Source organism: Hemicordylus capensis, chromosome 1, assembly GCF_027244095.1.
Source record: "Hemicordylus capensis ecotype Gifberg chromosome 1, rHemCap1.1.pri, whole genome shotgun sequence".
Lineage (NCBI taxonomy): Eukaryota > Metazoa > Chordata > Lepidosauria > Squamata > Cordylidae > Hemicordylus > Hemicordylus capensis.
This window is the reverse complement of record NC_069657.1, coordinates 194,273,058-194,293,575: the sequence shown is the minus strand read 5'-3', so window position 1 is coordinate 194,293,575 and position 20,518 is coordinate 194,273,058. Positions and strand designations below refer to the sequence as shown.

Here is a 20,518-nt window from a genome sequence, read left to right as displayed (position 1 = left end):
ATCACTCTAACCACTACACCACACTGGCTGGCTATAAATATTCATTTATATAGTGTCATCAATGTGTATGGCACTTTACAGAGCATAAGGATAGTTTGACTCAGTGGAAGAGTATCTGCTTTGCATGCAGATAGTCCCAGATTCAATCCTTGGCATTGCTAGATAGAACTGAGAAAGACACCTGCCTGAAACCTTGGGTAGGTGCTGCCAATAAGTGTAGACAATACTGAGCTAAATGGTCCAATGGATAAAGTTCCAGATGTATAACGTTCCTGTGTTCCACACAGGAAAATATAGCTAAATTAAATAAAGTGCAATCAGGCATTCTTCACACACATCTCTCTCTCTCTATAAAAGCCTAAGGTGGTCCGTGGCACATCTCGGGAGGTACGTGGCACCTCTCATGAGAGTTCCGGTAAGTGGATGGAGGATCGAGGAAAGGCTGGGCATCGTGGCGGTGGTCTAGGTTGGTTCCAACCGCTGGTCTCTGTCGCACCGATGATTCTTCTTGTGAGGAGGATGGCCGGGGTGAAAGAGTACACTGAGGGGTGTCCATGCAGGCCGGACAGGAAGCCACAGCTTGGCCGTCCTCCTCATGAGGAGACTCAGTGGGGCATCCAAGGCTGGTGGTTGGAGCTGAGGGAGTTAGCGGCAGCTGTTGCCACCACCACACTGGAGTGTGGGGAGTTCTCTGGGGTAAGGTGATGGCGGGGGGGAAGAGAAAGAGAGTGTGAAGGGGGGTGTCTCTGGGGTGAAGGGGCTATGGAGGGTGAGGGGGAAGAGTGGTAAGAGAGAGAGAAGGCGGGGAAGTCTCTGGGGTGAGGAGGCTGTGGAGGGTGAGGGGGAAGAACGGTAAGAGAGAGAGAAGGCGGGGAAGTCTCTGGGGTGAGGGGGCTGTGGAGGGGTGAGGGGAGAAGAGAAAGAGAGGGGTGGGGAGATCTCTGCGGTGAGGGGGCTGTGGCAGGAGGCAAAGTGAGCAAACAAGTACAAGTGCACAGATGCTCTGTGAGGGTTCAGCTAGTTATAAATACAATAATAGTGGCTTCCTTTGAAATTAGGTGTGACTATCTCAGTAGGTGGGAAACAAATGCACTGAAAAAACAAGCGAGTTACCACACAAAGGACTTCTAATCTCTGTAAAGTACATTTAATTAACATAAATATTCCACAAATTTATATACCAAATATAACGTATTTATATATTTCATAACATTACTGTTTCTTCACTTAGTTAAACTTCTCAGCTGCAAGTCTAAAGACTACTGAAGCAGAGAATAGCATTTCTTATGCAGGCAAGTAACCTGTTACTCAGGCAATGGACTGCAGGTTATATAAAAGCAAGTATATAAAAGCAGTATATAGACAGTAGTAGTAACAGCAGCAGCAGGTTGTCCTAGAAGCACTCAGTATGAGAGCAGTTTGGCCAGATGGAATAAACTTTTCAAGAGTTAGAAGCCAGAAAATATAAATGCAGAGACAAAAAACCATGGGTGAATACAAACAACCATTCACCAAAGGTGGAAAGCTTCATCCACAGAGAACAGTCCAGAATGCTGGTGCCTGCTTGCTCAGACCATACAGCAGTTTTTTAAGCCCTGCTGTTCTTTCCTGGCCTATACCTGACCCCCGTCCTTTATGCTGCCTGCCTGCCATTTGCCATCAGATGGATTCCTCAGCTATAGAATTCAGCATGTGTCTTGCTCCAGATCTTGATTGCCAACTTTGGTTTTCATTCCCATACAAATATCTCAGCTAGTAACTCTGAAGCTACTCTCAGCTCTTGCAATTGCCCTGGACCTGGATTTTTAAAATATCTACACATTTTAGGCAGCAGAAGCCGTCATCTGCATGGTGCCTGAGAAGAACATGTGCAAAGAAGCCAGGGATGGGTTTTATCTTTGGGCAAAGTGTCAGCGTTCACCTTTCACAGTCATCCATGTTGTCTCTGCCTCCATTTTGTGTGCCAACTGCCTCCCTCTGTTGTTCTCTGCTGCTCTTGCCCACAACCTGCTGCTGCTTTAAGAGTTGTGAGGTGGTAGCAAAGAACAAATGAAAAGCACCAAATCTTTTAAAATATTGATATGAATATGACAGGAGCCAATAAGCTCACTTTTGTTTTGTAAAGTGGGCGGTCCTAGGACTGCCCTATAAACCAAAAAGAGAGGGACTAGGCTGATTGATTCCCCAGGCAGTCAATCAGAGTGCCCAGAGGGTGGGGGAATCTTTTTCTTTTAGCTACTCAGAAGAATCCAATCACCTTAGACAGCAGGCAAGCAAGCTGGCTGTTGATAAGTTTGATCTTTGGTTGGCTTCTTTGTGTTGTTTGGAGGGGAGGAATGCAACTTTTGTTTTCTCTCCCTTGCTCTCTGATCTGTATGCAAAGCATTATAGCCTATTCCCAAAATAACATGCCTGTAGTGATCAGCTGCCCCTCCCCTAGAGAGTTAACCAGAAGTGAAGCCTGTCCTGACTGACAGGCTGGTGAACTCCAGGGCTCAGCCAATGAGGACACCAGATGAGTGAGACCTAGAGAGCTTTTGCCAGGCAGAAGGGACTTTGTTGGGAGAAGTTAGGCTAGAGGTGCACAGGAGGACATGTGGCAATGGAGGTTGGCTACAGGATAATAACTCTGCAGATCCTTGAAAGACAGGAGAGCAGGAAATTTGAATTCTCATCTAGAGTTTGGTGAGTTCAAGGCAAGGGGCCAGAGCTTATGGCTTCAGAAAGTTTAGCATAGGGAAAAGTTTGTTTAGTCAGCCTTTGCATTAGGGATGTTATATTTCTTTGGTGTGTATGCTTTTGAATATCCCTGTTTTATTATTGTTTACCTGTAATGTAACTAAAATAAGAAATACTAGCCTACACCCATCCTACCTAAGGTGTTGCAAAAGACTCTATAAAAATTTTAGCATGCATTAAGACAACCTAATTTTGGAATACCACCAAGTATTCTTAACTGTATATTAAAGTGAGAAAGCCTCAGATGGAAGCAGCCTGTAGTAAGTGAACAAACCTTTTTAAAATTTCTTTTCTTTTTACAAGCCTCTCTGAGTGGGTTTAAACTCAGGAAAAGAGGAGGTCAAAGGGGGATTTCTCTGGTGCAAACACGTTCTCAAACATTCAGGAGCTATCCATTTTCTCACCATGTGCAGGCTTGCATGTGGAAGATTTTTGTACTTATCTAGTAGCAAAATAAGAGCGTCTTCCCTGGGATTCCACCCCAAGTCCAGGGAGGTTCAAGCTCTGTCGATAAGAGGCTGGTAGTGGCAGCATTTTGAACCTATCAATAATACAGAATAGCTTTAGGAGAAGCCTAGCCAGGCAGGGATGATTCAGCATTTCTTTCCTTCACATGAGCTTGCTCTGAGGCAAAGGCTTTAATCCACTACAATGCCATAAAACACTAGAAGAAACAGCAAACTAATTAGATTAGAAACTGGCATAAAAAGCCTGAATGTTATTTTAGGGCATATGAATAAATTTCTGGGTTCAAACTGCTTTTCAAATAATTGTAGAAGTGGCTTTCCATGTGGGTGTGGTGTAGAGAAGGAATGGATTCTGTTGGAAGGAAAATGGTTTTCAAAATCTATTTACTATGCAGAGAGTTAACCAGGTTTTTCTCTGAATTGTGGCCAAAGAATTATATATATGGGCATATAACATTAAAATGTCCACTGGGGATTATGGTATTCTGGGCAAGAATTAAGGAAGTAATCTTTATTTTTTTTAAAAAAATCTGTTGCTTGCTAGGACAGGCTAAGTGGTGGGCATCCAAGGTGGGGTAGAGTGGCACCCAGCTGTTCAGCAGGCAGGGAGCAGGGAGAGGGATCCCCATGCATCTTTGATTCTCATGGTGTCCTCTAAGTTACAGGGAATGGTTCAAAGCTGCAGCAAGCATCATTGAAAAACCTAATTTTTTTTATAATTTATGTATGCATTTTTTAATAGGCAGGCAGCGCTAACTTTGTAACTTCAGAATGCATTTGTTCTTCACTTTTGTAGCTAGTATCTGCTTTACCTATGTCTTATATAGATTTTACTTTTACATGAATAGCTTGTGCTTCCTCTAAGAAGCCCAGAGTGGTGCACATGGTTACATTTATCCTCTCAATATCCCTATGAGGAAGATTATGCTGAGAGATAAGTAACTGTCCTAGAGTCACCCAGTGAGTTTTGTGGCTGAATGGGGATTTGAACTTGAATTTCCCCAGTCTAGTCCAGCACACTAACCACTGCACCAGTCTGGCTCAGAGTTCTTGTTATTTATTATTAGTAGTATTAATTTTTGAAATAATCAGGCAGAGCCGACCTCAGAATGCATCTACTCTCCACAGAAGCAGCCTATTGTTTGTAGCTGCTCTGTGATTTACTTGTGGCTTGTACAGTTCTTTTCCTCTGTGTGTGTCTCTGTTTGTTTTGATCCAGCCATGTTAAATACAAATGTGCATACTACTACTGTAGTCCTGTCAAGTACTATAAAGCAACTGATGTTTTCCATATTTCTCTGTATCTCTGCTGATGAGCAACTGAGATGTGTGTGCTTGTGTGTGTGTTTTGTATTTTGATCCCACTCATTAGCTACAAATCTACACTTTGCCAGTTATTGCTAAGGCACCCGCCTAGTCCTGGCTCCACCTCTGCAGCTGCCCTCAATTGGCTTTGCCTCTGCACTGCCCACAATTAGCTCTACATCTCGCTACCTGTGGCTCCACCCATCACCTGCCCTGCCTAGCACCCCACTCCCAGAACCAGGAACCATCAGTTACCACTGATAGGAGCACATCATGAGAGAGACAAGAAAGATTGCAGCACCAGTTCATGTAAGTCAATGTAGAAATCCATCACAGAACAACAACAAAAGACAGGCAGGATATGTTACATCAAGTTGCCTTATACCAAAGGCAGACAATTAACACATCTAGCCCAGGATTTTCTACTCTGACTGGCAGAGCGTCTCTAGCAGATATCTTTCCTGTCATCTGTTACTTGATCTTCAGCAGGAGATCCACCTCGAGCTACGGTCACTCCTCAAGTCAGACAGGATTAGGTTCTGACTGGAAACTGGGAGAGGTTAAATGAAACAGGAATGAGAGAAGGAGGAGTGGGGGGAGGGGAATAGCTTGACCCAGTGGCACAAGATGTTCCAGGTTGCTGTTTACTGCGGGACACCTTATTGAAAAGGTTGCATTCTTGTTGCAACCTGAAATGTGTATAGCAATTTCAACCAATAGAAAAACAAATCAGTCTAAACCAGGCCTGTACAATGTTGGCCCTCCACATATTTTGGGACTACAACTCCCATAATCCCCAGCCACCATGGCAAATAGTCAGGGATAATGGGAATTGTAAGCCAACATCTGCAAGAGGGCCAAAGTTGTGCAGCCCTGGTCTAAACTAACCATATGTTCCATAAATGGTCCCTAGCAGTTCATTAGTTCAGGCAGGTGCTCCATGACAACCACCGGTGTGGAGCTGGTGCTCCCACTGCTTCTAATCAAAGGAGATGACTTCGATCTTTTTGAAAATCACACCTATTTAAAAATGGGCAATTATAATCATTGCAGTTGTACACTGACCTCATGAAATTAACCATAAATCTTGACATACTTTACACACACACACACACACACACACACACACACACACACACACACAAAAACCACTGGTTCCTGCTGGGGCTAATCAAAATGGCATTGTGCTGAGAAAACCCACAGTCTATGTCAAAAGCTGTCCATGGCTAATTTTAGGCAAAAAGGAAAAATATGAGATCTGGGAAAGAGGGAGTATTAATAAGCTAGCATTTAGATGAACTGATAGAGGCTTGGGGAAAAAATTAAGATTATTTTAATTGTCTATTTAATAGAAATAAAGCTTGGGCTGCACCACAGGTTCCTGCACACAAAAATCCAGCCCATTCAAGTGTGTAATTATAACTGCCTTGAATTTTAGACTCGGCACAGTGTTCGAGGCAACAATAGGGGAAACTGCTTGTCATTTCTCTGTATTGTTGCTCCTATCGCTGATTATGTTAATGCACTTGCATCTGTAGCAAGATTTGCGACTGCAGTAATCTTTTCAAAACAATGGAAGCCTAATATTAAAGTGACTCCTCTCCTTCAATTATGAATTTAAAGCATGCAACTAGGATCTATTGTTCCACATAAATGTTCTGAATTCTTATTATTGATTTCTTTCTTGCCCTTTCCTTTGGGGTCTGGATGGAATTCAGAATCTTCTGAAAAACAAAAGAAAATGCGGAATTCTAATGACAAATCACCTAAAACAGTTTAAAAATGTGAAACAAAATAGTAGGGATGTGCATGAATGGTCTTCGGCACCGGCGGGGGTAGTACTTTAAGGGTGGGGGAGGGTGTACTCACCCCCCCACTGCGTTTTCCCCGCTGGCGCTCTGTAAATTTCAAGCCCCTCGGGGCGGCAGTGTTCCTCCCTGCCGCCCTGTTCCCCCCGTCGGCCGGAAGTGGACGGAAGTTGCAAGCGAGCGCGCTCGCAACTTCCGGCCACTTCCGGCCGATGGGGGGAACGGAGCGGCAGGGAGGAACGCTGCCGCCCCGAGGGGCCTGAAATTTACAGAGCTCCAGCGGGGAAAACACAGTGGGGGGGTGAGTACACCCTCCCCCACCCTTAAAGTACTACCCCCGCCGGTGCCAAAACACCGAAAACCGCCCCAGTGCCGAAACATTTTGGAGGCCTTTACAATGGCCTCCGAAACGTTTTGGGCACATGCCTACAAAATAGATGTTTAGTTGACATTCTGTCTTGAAAGCAAAGGTGGGCCAAACATTATCCAATGGAAAGTTTTGGCCAGATTTTGGAAGGCTGGAGGATGAAGTTTGCCTACTTTGTTCACCTTTTGACACCAGATCTTCATTGCTGTCATTACTACACAGATCTTCATTTTTAACAATAGCAGCAGGACTGCTCCCAGTGGCCACTGGTTGCCCCTCTCTCCCACAATCCCCCTTGTCATACTAAGTCATGATATTGTATTGTTCTGAGGGGGATTTGGAGAACAGGAATGGGTAGCCCCCAGCAAGAGTGCTGCCATCATCAAGTTTCCCACATCCCAATTTAACATCATCCCAGAAGACTGCCAAAATGGTCTACCCATTTTCGTCACCTGTAAATGGGGAGGGCAATTCAGTTTAACCCTACATTACCACTCTAGGAACTAGAAAGGATAGTATGATGGGTAAGTTACAAGTTTCATCTTCTGTAACAGGCCTTTGGATCTAGGGATCAGCCCAAACATTCAGAAGCCAGACAACGGACGCTTGTCAAAATTACTGGACTTAGGGACGGAGAATGTGGAGGGTGAAGGTAAATAGGATGCTCTTTATCCCCTTTACAAGTGTGAAGGAAAGATCCCTTCACACTTTGTTTTATGGTTTGTAATTTGTTTTGTACTTGCCTTGTTCTGCGTCCACTCCAAGCTTTGTAAGGGTTAAAAATGTTGCTAGCTCGGAGGTAAAAGTTGTTCGCTTCTGAGTTCTGGAGGGAACATTGTAAACTGTTACTATTGATTGTCCCCAGGCAAAAGAAGGTTCTAGCTGCCTGAGGTAACAAACTCTCTCATTGGTCGAGTTATCCCATTAGAACTGAATATCAATCAATCAATCTTTATTATGATCCCAGACCAGCACAAGAATAAAAAGCATACAAGGGCTTGGAAACAACAGCAAATGCTAAAAATACATCACAATCTAAAATATCACTATTAGCCAATTACTACCTTACAATAAAATTGTGTTATATATTTATTTAAAAAACTGGTACAATAAAACAAAGAACTACATAGCTTATAAAGCCACAGTGAGGCTATTCACACGACTGAAGAAAATCGGGCTAGCCTCTGCTGTGAGCCCGGTGGTTCTTGAGCGGCTAACCCACTCAAGTAGCCCGGCCCTTAGCCCAGGTTTGCGGAGCAAGTGCTCCGCAAACCCGGGCTATTGGATCGTGAGTAGCAGCGGAGCGGCTCCACACCGCACTTACTTGTGAGTGGACCCCCAGAGGGGAGGCTAAAGGCCACCTCCCGGCTCCAGGGGTCTCCCCCGTATGCCCTGCGTGCTCGTGCAGGGCATACTGGGGCTTCCGGGGGCCATGCGGCCCCCGAGCTCTCCAGCCCCTGCTGGCTCCATCATGGAGCCGGCAATCGTGTGGGCGGCCAATCCACCACCCAAGGCTCCCTCTTAGCTCGCTCTCCCCACTCACCAGAAGAAACCGGGTCTCACAGATCATGAGACCCGGCTCTTTGTTTATGCAATGCTAGAAGCGCAGTAAGAAACATCTCAATAAAAGGTTAAAAAGCTAAAAATCATAACATGATCAGTTATAGACAAGGCCAAATAAATAAATAAATAAATAATAAACCGCCTTGGGATTGTTTTAATGAAAGGCGGTATATAGATTTAATAAATAAATAAATAAATAAAATGTGAAACAGGATATATGAAAACAGGTCATAAAGAATTAAGAATGTACAGTTTAAGTATAAAATCCAGTATGTGGGTTCAAAACAGAATATGTATAAAAGAATTGAGGAGACAAGCTAAAGTCTGAGTCTAATTGAGCAGACAAGTTAAAGTCTGTAGTTAACAGTTAAGGAAATCAGTAGCATGGTTATAAACTGGCAGTCAAGGTCCAATGAATCTTGCATGCTAGTGCACAGAATTTGGCAGTGTTATACATAAGGCCCGGTCCTCATCGGGTGTAGGCTTGGGTTGATCTTCCAGGGTACTTGCACAGTAACGGGAGTAAGAGTACATGTTCTGTGGTTTCAATCTCCCCATTGTCACAGGGACAAAGCCTCTGCATGAATGGAACCGTACTATATTTGCCCCCTAGAACAGTGGAAGGTCGGGCGTGACAGTGGGCAAGGGTAAAGGCCCTTCTGTGGCTTGGGATCTCCAGTTGTGTCAAGTATTCGGCAAGAAAGGTGATGTATTTGAGTCTTTCCAAGGTTAAGAAAGTTGGGGCCCTGCTTAGGTCGAGTTGTCTCTCCATGTCCATTATCCTCTGCTTGATGGCTGCTTTTGCCCAATCACAGCCCATAGCAAGTAGGAGAGGAGGGGGAAATCCCAATAATGCCACTTTAGTCCAGATGGCCCGTTGCCATGAGGACTGAAATTTGTCCTGTTGGGTCAGCGGGGCCAGGGCCTGTGGGCTAAGGGACAATTTAAGCCAGTGGTTAAGAACAGCCATCCACATTCTGGCCTCAGCCTTTAGCACACCTGTTTCCAGGCGTAGGGTGGCATTGGAGATGCCCTGTGGCACTTGAAGAGCTGCTTTTAAGAAATTTGACTCGCTCTAACGTGGTAATATTGGAGGGGCCCACTGGGTTAGGGTGGAACTGAATAAAAAGGAGACAGTGTTATAGCACAGGGAAGAGTGAGAACAAAACAGAGAAGAGTTCTGTTAGACATTTTGCTTCTGAGTGTTGTGTCAGCCAGAAGGCTAGAACATTAAGCAGTATAAGATAAGATCATGCTGAAACTGCTAGAGAGGTTAGCAGTGAGGGAGCTGGTCTTACTGCAGCCTGCTAGGCCTTGTGACAGAAGGCTAGCAAGTTTACTTAGTTGTCTTTTGTACTCTTGCAAACCTAAGCTTTCATCTACTGTTCTTGTACTGATTTTTTGCATTTTTGAAACCTTTATATCACAAATAAATCTGTTCTTGTTTTTAATATATATTCTGGTGTATCAGTCAGTTATTTTAGTCCCACCTCATACCTACTTGCCCTTTGTACCACACTACTAAGTTCTGGACTTGTTTTTTCAATGACAGAGGGTTTAGTGGCTGTAAGCCTAAGCAGTCACACCGGTTTAATAGTCTTTTGATGGCAGCGGATGGTTAGACTGAGGGCCAGCTGTAGCTAAGCCCTCACAGTATGTAATGTACTTAGAACAGAGACAGGGCGGCCTGGGACAAATAAAGATCTTATTAAATAACTTTACCTCTGAATATCCTAGCCTAAGTACCACAGCTAAATTTCTAAGTGACCAGGTGACAACTGGGATTTATCAAACCCTGTTCTACAATAAGCTTATTTTAAGCAGTTTGAATAGCCAATCAGAAGCAACCAAACTGCTTGGGAAGTTTCTAAAAAATGTGAATGACTTTTAATCTGCAATCATCTCAGTCAGTGGATTATGTGTGGGATCACAAGAGTAGCATTCCTTGAGGGGTGGGGGTGGGGGATAAGACAATGAAGAGTCCTCAGATCACTTAATTCTCAGGCCACATCACACCTTTACAGGGTAGTCTGGTTCCCACTGGTGTTTGCTGCAACACATGCAAGTCAAGAGAAGACAAGATTCCCTAAGTGCTTGGGGTCATGATCAATCGTGTATTTCTGGTACATCTCTTTGACCCTACATATTTAGGGGTGTGGCTAGGGTTACAATCAAGGCACAATGTGAACACTAATTCACGCCACCTAAGAAATAATGTTTGAGAAAGCCTTTTAAATTTGTGACATTCTATAAATAGAATATGTAGCAAGCAGGCCATGACAAATCTCCTTTGGAACTAGGAGTCAGCCCGAAAAATTTAGGAGCCAGACAGTGGACCCTTGGCAAAGTTACTGGACTTTGTGATTAACACTGTGTAGAGCTCAACAGGATATTTAAAGTGGCTAAGTAGATAAAAGGCTTCTAAACTCCAAGACAAACAAGTTTGAATAAAGTGAACAGTTAACTTGTTTTTAAAAATACATTTTGATTAAATAATTCTCATTTTATAAACAACAACTAAAAGGCAACCAGTTTTCCATTACATGCAGATTACAAACAGTCAGTTACTATACAATATAAATGGGTCCTAACAGTGTCTTATATATTTTGCAGAATCAATAGGACTATGAAATGATAGCCACTAGGGGCATGCATGGAACTGGCTGGTTTGGTTAGATTTGAGTCCAAACTGGACCTGAACGGGACTGGGCCAGTTCGGTTTCGAACCCCGTCAAACCACCACCTCCAGTTCAGTCCAGGAGGTAAAAATTAAAATAAATTGCCCCCCTGGGGGTGTTCTCCAGGTGGTGGCGGCGGGGTTCACATAGGTTCCCCCTCCACCTGCTGGTCTCCCTTCTGTTCAAAACCGGCCCATTCAGCCCTGCTTCAGCTCATTCGGGCCTTCCCTCCGGCGCAGTGACCATTTTGGAGGCCACCGTGCATGTGCAATTGGACTCTGCGTGGCCTGACATGACTCAGGCCATGCAGAGGCCCATTGTGCAGGTGCAACAGCCTCCAAAATGGCCACCACACCAGGGGGAAAGGTCCAAACAGCCCAAAGAACAGCAAAACAGCCTGGTTTTGAACAGAAGGGAGGCTAGAGGGGGGGGGGAACCCCCCGCCTCAGAGAACATCCCCGGAGGGGGTAAATTTAAAAAAAGTATTAAGGGGGAGGGAAGCGAAACACACACACACCCGAACGGTCCGGAACAAACAGGGGTGGTTCAGTTTGACTCCAAACAGTCAAACTGAACCAGTTCAACGTCGAAAACATTTGACATTGAACCTATTTGCACATTCCTAGTAGCCAGCAATCAAGAAAATATGTTTCTAGTGCCAACCGTTTATAGATGCTAGGACTTAACCAAGAAAAAGTCTATACAGCCTAATAATACCAGAAAAATCACCAGCCAACATCCTAACAAAGTGTACATGCAGCAAAGGAAGCACAAATATATTTGCTGCATTCCAGAGTGAAGCAATGCGGATGCTCATGCAGGAGGTGATTTTAGCTGATCTTCCTTCCCTCTGAAGTTCTCTATGACCTCCCTCCCTGAGGGTTCTGTGCTTTGTTCGGCAGGATACTGGTCACTGATTGTTACATTCCTTTCTTTAAAGTTTCACCTGGAAGTGTGGCAGCCTCACCTGATAAGTAAGGTTGGAGCTTTCCCAGATAGCAGGCTTTACCGCGGGATTAAGAGGGGTGAAGTACGGCAAGTTACAGCGCGGCAAAGAAACATTTTCCCCCCTCCACATCCATTGTGTCTCCTCAGAGCAGGCCAGCAGAGCCTTTTCGTGTAGCAAAGTTATTGCTTCACACAAACCCCTGTATAATGGGGGAGGAACCATCTATTGCCTGCTGTGACCAGTTTGCATGCCACTTTGCAGATAAAGTCGTTCACATCCGTGCCAATTTGGACACCAGGGTTGTGGCAGTTCCAGCAGACATACCTCAGGTACCATCTGGTCCTATTGTGTTGGATTATTTTCAATTGGTACAGCCTGAGGATGTGGACAAGATCCTGGACAGTGTGTGGGCAATGTCATGCACTCTAGACCCTTGCCCTTCATGGCTAATAAAATCTGCCAGGGAAGGTATGGATAGGTAGTTGGAGGCAATAATCAATGCTTCATTAAGGGAGGGCAGGATGCCATTGTGCTTCAAGGAGACAGTGGTTAGACCATTATTAAAAAAGCCCTCCCTTGATCCCTCCAACCTGAACAATTACGATTTCTAACCTTCCTTTTTTGAGCAAGGTGATAGAGCATGTGGTGGCATCTCAGCTGCAGAGGGTCTTGGATGATACGGATTATCTAGATCCCTTTCAATTTGACTTCCATCCTGGATTTGGGATTGACACTGCCTTGGTCACACTAGTGGATGACCTATGCTGGGAGCTTGACAAGGGGAGTTCATTCCTGCTGGTTCTCCTGGACCTGTCAGCAGCATTCGATACCATCAACCATTGTATCCTTCTGGACTGCCTCTCAAATATAGGGACTGGAAAGACTGCTTTCGAGTGGCTTCGGTCCTTTCTTGGCGGAAGGGTCCAGAAGGTGGTGCTGGGGGACTATTGCTCAACTCCTTGGCCATTGGCTTGTGGGATCCTGCAGGGTTTGGTCTTGTCCCCCATGCTGTTCAACATCTACATGAAACTGCTGGGAGAGGTCATCCAGGGACATGGACTGCGTTGTCAGCAATATGCAGATGATGCTCAGCTCTATCTCTTCTTATCACCTGATCACAGAGGGAGGCAGTGGATACCCTGAATTGGGGTTTGGAGGTTATGATGGACTGTATGTGGGTTGGTAAACGAAGATTGAAGCCAGACAAGTTAGACGTGCTGTTGTTCTGTAGGAAAGCCAATCAGAATGAAGGGATCCTACTGATTCTGGATGGTGTTGCACTCCCCTTGAAAGAGCAAGTATGCAGCTTGGGAGTACTGCTGGACTCGGCGCTGCTTTTGGAAGCTCAGGTGGAGGTGGTGAAGAGAGGTGCTTTTGAACAGCTTCGGCTAGTGCATCAGCTGCGTCCCTTTCACAAGAAGGCAGAACTGGCCAAAGTTACCCATGCCCTTGTCCCGTCATGGCTCGATTACTGTAACACGCTCTACATGGGGCTGCTCTTGAAGAATATTTGGAAACTGCAGCTAGTGCAAAATGTGGCAGCTAGGATTGTACCCAGAGCTACCCATTGGGATCATATTACACCCACTCTGAAAGAGCTGCACTGGTTACCAATTAGCTTCTGGGTCCAATTCAAGGTGCTGTTTTTGACCATTAAATCCCTTAACAGTTTGGGCCCTGGATATCTGAAGGGCTGCCTGCTCCAAAGGGTTTCTGCCTTCTTGACCAGACCATCAGAGGGGGCTCTGCTCCACGTGCCAAAGGTGAGAGAGGCTCGGTTGTCAAGCACACAGAACAGGGCCTTCTCAGTCTTTCCAAAAGGTTTTGGAATGCTCTCTCGGCTGGCATCTGCTCCTCGGTCTCCTTGACAGTTTTTAGGAAAAAAGTAAAGATGTGGCTCTTCAACCAGATTTTTGAATGAGAGTATTGTTTTTTACTGCTGCTGCTTTGTTTTACATATTATTATTATTTTATGGGTTCTTAAATTTTAAGAGATTGTATTTATATTATCTGTCCTGTATTGTGTATTTTTGAGATAATCTATAGCTTTGTTTTATAATTATGCATTGTTTTAATTGTAAACTGCTTTTAATGCGATTTACAAAATTTTAATAATTTTGAAATTTTTAATGGGAAGCGGTATATAAATTGAATAAATAACAGATATTTCACATTTGTCAAAAAAAACTGGACATAAAAAGTGGATTTTTAAAACCCAAACATAAATTGGGTTAGAATCAGGTACAGTGGTCCCTCTACTTACGAAATTAATCCGTTCCGAATGCACATTTGTAAGTCGAAAAGTTCATAAGTCGAAAAGCGGTTTCCCATAGGAATGCATTGGGAACAGATTAATGCGTTCCGGAGCCTAGAAAAAAGACCCAGACCCCCAGTAAGGCTTGCAAACTGCACGGGAACATTTCTTTTCAAGAATAAACAGGCAGTAAACAGGCAGGCAAGTCAAGGAAACCGCATGTAAAATTCGTAAGTCGAGGAAACCCCATCTAAAAATTTGTAAGTCGAAAAAACCGCATCTAAAACCGGATCTAAAACTGCCGTTTGTAACTCGAAAAATACTTATGTCGAGTAGTTCGTAAGTCGAGGGACCACTGTATATGGAGTGCTCCCCGATAGCTCACAGGGACTTTGACATAAATCTGGATGAGATGTGAACGCATACCTGCCCTTCTGTTGTGAAGCGAAGTAAAATCGCTGCCTTCCCACTTCAAGTGTCTACTGCAAACAACTCTGGTGGAATTTGCCTTTTGTGTAAAATGCATCACAGCAAGTATAGTGTAGTAAGGAGAAAATGATCAATTTATCTTACAAGACTAGAATTCTTACATGTAGAAAGGATCAAAACATTGCTGCCAGACCTCATGCAGCTTAAGAAATTGCTTCTGTCTAATCATTAGAAGATTATTTTATTTGTCAGTAAATGAACTTTTCTTTCTTTTTAAAGAAATGCAACAGGGTAGATTTAATTTAAATCAAATTAATTTAAATCATGATTTAAATCACTTCACAGAAAGATTCAATTTTAATTATTTAAATCACCAATCAGGAAAGTCGTCATTTCCAAATAAAAGCATATTCTTGTTGTCTAACATAACCTTAATACATATTCAGGGACAGATGTAGGTTTCATTTTTAGAAGGTAGGTACACACTTCTCATAATGCTGTTTCAATCAGACAACCAGGCCTTACATTTCCTTGTTGCACTGTTTGCATTTCGCTCACATGACTGTCTTACCCACAGAAACTTCCCAAAGGGGGTCTATTTTACACTCTGCTGCCATGATAGGCATTTTCCTTCTACAATAGAGGATACAGTCCAAAAAGGTTTCCTCAGGATTGCATGAATATATCTTGTTCACTTTTGTTATCAATTTATTACTACTATTCCTCACTCAGATCTACCCCCCTCCCCCAAATCATCTATTCATTTACTGATCACCAGTGACTATTACCTAAGAAAACTCACTGCAAATAAATTAGTTTCTAAAAGGTACCATAGCACTCGTATGTTCAGATAGCAGTTTCTCAGGCTGCTTGACAGCCTAACTATATGTCATGAATTGATGCTCCCCATCTGATCATGGAGACTTCCCAGGGCATGAACCAACGGATTGCATGATGGAGACACGTGCAACCTGCCTCTCACCTTTTATAGTGTGTTTCGGCACTCTATAAACAGGTGAGAGGCGGGACAAGAAGAGTGGGAACAGGCAGCTCTGTCAGTCCAGGTTGCCTACTCTAACTGCTGCCCATAACAAAACTCATTCTGCACACAGACCAAAAAAATTAGAGATACAGTAACACTGGAGGAGACACAATCTTAGCTGGTAAGACATGGTAAAAGTTGGTTTTAAAAAACTACTCTTCCTTATACTGAACTCTGGTAGACTCATTTTGCTTTCTTAGAAGGCATCCACCCCCATAAATTATCCATGAATTTAACCAACAATTTTATCTGTCGATTTAGTGAACAGTTTGTTGGCAACTTCAGTACATAACAAAGAGGATTGATATGCAATTGTTATTACTTTTCCTCTAATTATATTTTCTTCTAAATATGGAATGAATTCATTTGACTTTATCTAGACAACTATTATAAATAAATCACATTGCAGAAATTGATCATTCTGCTCTAGCAGAATGCTTGAATATCTTGAGAAGATCATCAAAAGGGGATAAGGAAAAAAACGAACAAGAAAAAGCTTTGGAGAAAGACCAAATACTTACTATTGGTGAAATTAAGACCATTCTCTCTAATGAATTTGCAGGATGTTTTATGAAAAATGGAGGAGAAAACAAAAGAGAGAGAGAATAATTTACACAAAGCAAGAGAGGAGAACCCAAAGCAATAGAAAAGAACTTTCAGGGACATCTTTTCAGGAGGCACAATTGCAGGGGCGCAATTAGGCACAGACCTGGGGGTCCAGGTGTGTGTACTGATGAAGGAAAATTCCACTGTCCCCTTTCACCTAGTTGTGTCACCTACATAAGCCCCTAAAAGTTTCTGTACCTTGCTGTTTACAGGCCCCTTTTCCTGGAAACAATACTCTGCCCCACCTGACTAGAGATAAGCACCTGCTGACCATTCCTTGCTCTGCCTGACTAGAGATAAGCACAGCTAAAGCTGATTGGTGCATTATTGCTAGTTTCTGCCTTGTAATTGGTTCACCCTATTTACCAATGGCTAAGCTTTATTCTGCTTGTACAAGTATGATTGGTGTATACCATGAAACCTTGGCCTCTGATAGGCTCTGTACTCAATCCTATAGCCTGTTTGTAAACAGTATAAAAGACTCTTGCCAAAAGCCTGAGGGTGTGCTCACTTATTGAAAGAGAGACACATGGCATATTGTGATCAATAAAAGCTTGAACCTGATGGATGGTGATGGCCTCTGCTCATTAAATGAACCCAGAATTCCTGGAATTTCTCAGTCAGTACCCACTCTCCTAGAGGGCCCCATGATTTCCTAGAGGGCCCATGGGAAAAGAGGGTCCCTTTTATATTTCCAGAGTGGCTTGACCTAGAGTTCTGAAATTTGGCCCAGATGTAGGACAGGTTAGCAGGACTTGGTTTAATGATTTTGAAGTAATTGGCCAATCTGTTTATTTTTAATGATTTTTTTTAATTAAAAAAACAAAAAAACATAAAGTGACTGGGCCAGTCACTTCTCTCTCAGCCTAACCTACTTCACAGGGTTGTTGTGAGGAGAAACTTAAGTATGTAGTACACCGCTCTGGGCTCCTTAGAGGAAGAGCGGGATATACAATGTAAAAAATAAAAATAAATAAAAGAAAATAGATAGATGGGGGGAGGGGGAATGCTTATTTTGTGGAGGGTGGGGGTGGGTTCCCTAAGCTCATTAGGTCCAGGGTCCAAAGTTACCTAGCTGCACCTCTACACAGTGGGATGAAGAAGAAGGGGAAAGGCAAAAATAGCTCTTTCCCTGTTGCACACTCAAAACACTTTTTGGGTTATTGTTTGTTAATTCGGTCGTTGACCGCAATAAACTTACTACTACTACTTTTTGGCATCTGCAGCATGGTAACAACCAGTAAACTGTATTGAAGAAATGACTGACCATACTTTGATTGATTGATTAATTGCCCGTCAAGTCGGTGTCGACTCTTAGCAACCACATAGATAGATTCTCTCCAGGATGATCTGTCTTCAACTTGGCCATTAAGGTCTCTCAGTGGTGCATTCATTCCTGTCATAATTGAGTCAATCCACCTTGCTGCTGGTCGTCCTCTTCTTTCCCCCCCTTCAACTTTTCCCAGCATTATGGACTTCTCAAGGGAGCTGGGTCTTCACATAAGGTGTCCAAAGTATGATAGTTTGAGCCTAGTCATTTGTGTCTCGAGTGAAAATTCTGGATTGGTTTGTTCTATGATCCATTTGTTTGTTTTCCTGGCTGTCCATGGTATCCTCAAAAGTCTTCTCCAGCACCAAAGTTCAAAAGCGTCAAGCGTTTTTCTATCTTGCTTCTTCAAAGTCCAGCTTTCGCATCCATAGTGTCACGGGGAAAACCATTGTCCGAACAATTCTAATCTTTGTAGGCCATACTTTAACAGTTCTTTTTTGTAATATGAAGTCAATAGCTTTAATGGAAGGTCATGAGCCAATAATTCATTTGTTGACTGCAGCCAGATTAATACTAGGCAGAAATAGAAAAGGTTCTAATCCTCAAACCCTTTCAGAATGGTTAAACAAAATTTGGTATGTTGCCTGATTAATTAAAATGACTAAATTGAGTTAGGAATGCATACAGCTGGATAATAAATTTGTATACAAATATCTATTTCTACTTGGAATGATAGAGCACAAGTTAATGTACAGCCATGCACTTTATTGGATATAATTTAAGGTAAGCTATGAATATGAATGTGATTTTTGTTCTTTGTCTTAACAAGATTGTAGTATCCTCATCATAATCTCTTTAGTCCATTGACTATAGCAACAATTAAGAAAAAAAGGACAAACAGTAGGCAAAAAAAGAAGAGCACAAAGGCAGATTAATTATCCAACATTAAGGATCTAGTATTGATAGAAAGATTTTTAAAAGATGGCATTAGTAATTAACCCCCTCAAAACAATGTGAACAGATATTCATCAGATCTGTCAGGCAGCAATCAAAACAGTGTCAACACCAAATTCTCCCTTGTACTTTTGGGGGAAGCAAAAAAAGGATTCAATCTCACCCCAATTACAGGGACATAATCCTTGTGCCACTGGAATGCCTTTGAAACAAACTTCAAGAAGCACAGAGAGCAACACATTAAATTTGTCCATGCAGAAAGCTCTTTTGTATTTTGGAATAGATCAAAATCTGAGATAGAGTGCAGTTTCATTCACATTTAGGTAGCTCAGTCCATTGGCCAGTGGTGAGCAGACAGTGCTCGGCTGAAGCTAACACAATCTCTCTATTGATGTCCATAATCCTTTGTGCAATTATAGCTTTGGCATAGGCTGTATCAGACCTGAGAAGCAAAGCTGGAGAAAAACCCAGTTGGTTGATCTACTGTAATAAAGCTTTTTTCCATGAAGAAATGAAAGAGACTGCTAATACCAAATAAATTAGTGAATTGGCAGATGTGCAGAACATACTCGAAGCCACTAGCATGAAGCGCATTTCCAAACCTGACTTAGCAGAGAGCTTAAATCAGCTTCCAAATTTCAAACCACCCCAGCAAAACACTTGGGTAAGTCTAATACTGATCTCAAAAAGGATGATTGTAGACTTTCAAACAATGGGTACAAACCGGTAATCCATACTGGCACCCCATAGAAGATTTGGGATACCAGTTTGGCCTTGTATATTTGCAATACAGCAGGAAAAATAGGTTGCTTACCTGTACCAGGTGATCCATGTTCAATCACAGGTTCTGCGCCTGCACAGTAGCCCTGGCAGAACGTGGGTTCTGCGCCTGCACAGTAGCCCTGGCAGAAGATTACCAAGCTCCAAGGAGGCACTCTTTGTCTCTGCCAAAGTGCCCACATGGCACATCCATTATTTTTGGCAGGAGAGCGCCTCCCTCCTCCGTTCTTGATTGGCCGGAATGATGGTAAGGTTGAAGTTGAGATGGAGTCAGGTAAGTTTATACGACAGATCTAAAAGCCCTAGCAGTGGGAGTGGCCAGGCAGGTGTCGTGAGTGAACATGGCTCACCAGAAAGATCACCTTAAAGGTAAGCAACCTGTTTACCTTTGAGGAGATCCATGTTCCCTCACAACGTGGGTGTCTAGCGAGCTCTCAGAGATGGAAATGGGTGCAATGATATTGTTAGAGCACTTTCTTGAGAACCGCCTGACCAAAATTGGCCTTCACAACAGATCTTAAGTCCATTGCATAGTGCTTGACGAATGGTAGATCAGACGCCTGTTGGAGCTAGGACCCTGGCAGCATCTGCTTTCAGCTGCAATGTCTCATAGTGACCACTGGGGTTTTTTAGGGTCATGGAATCCTCCCCTCTTTGTTCTTCCTACATTAGTCTCCATTTTGTCTCGCCAGAGATGGCTGTTTGTTTTGGTCTCTCTCTTCAGCCATGAGCTACAGCTGAAATTAAGCTGCAGGCTTTTAAACATTTGTTTGTAACCTTTTCTTTAAATAAATCCTTGTAGTTCTTCAGTACTAATGAACAGTCTCAAGACCTCTTGCTTTGCTCCTTTCTCACCAAACTGGTTTTGCTCTGCTATTTGGGGTCTGGACTGCTATTCTTTCCCTACAGTGCCTGCCTTACATATGTCCTTCATGCTTATGCCTGGCGCATGGGCAGCAGAGGTAGCAACAATTGTTGTCGAATGAGCCTTAATTCTGGACAGGGGTTTAAAGCCCAGTAGTTTGTAGCAAAGATAAATTAGTTCTACATGCCAGTGCGAAATTTGTCTCTGGAAACAGGTTGTCTTTTATTAGGTCCTTTGTGGGAGATGAAGGGGAGTCTAGATGTCATGAAGGTTTTTGTTCTGTCTAGGTAATACAGCAGGGACCTCCTAATGTCAAGAGAGTGCATCACTTTCTCCAGGGGAGATGAAGGGTCCTGGAAGAAGGCAGGAACAATGATGTCTTGGTTCAGATGAAAGTCAGTAACTACTTTAGGGGTGACTAGCGGATCAGTACGCATTGCCA

General features: G+C 43.3%; 1 protein-coding gene across 3 annotated transcripts in view; it reads right to left on the bottom strand.

Annotated features, from left to right (window-relative positions):
* CERS6 (ceramide synthase 6) overlaps positions 1–20,518 on the bottom strand; it is a 217,561-nt gene that overhangs the window by 99,203 nt on the left and 97,840 nt on the right. The gene's annotated exons all lie outside the window — the stretch shown is intronic.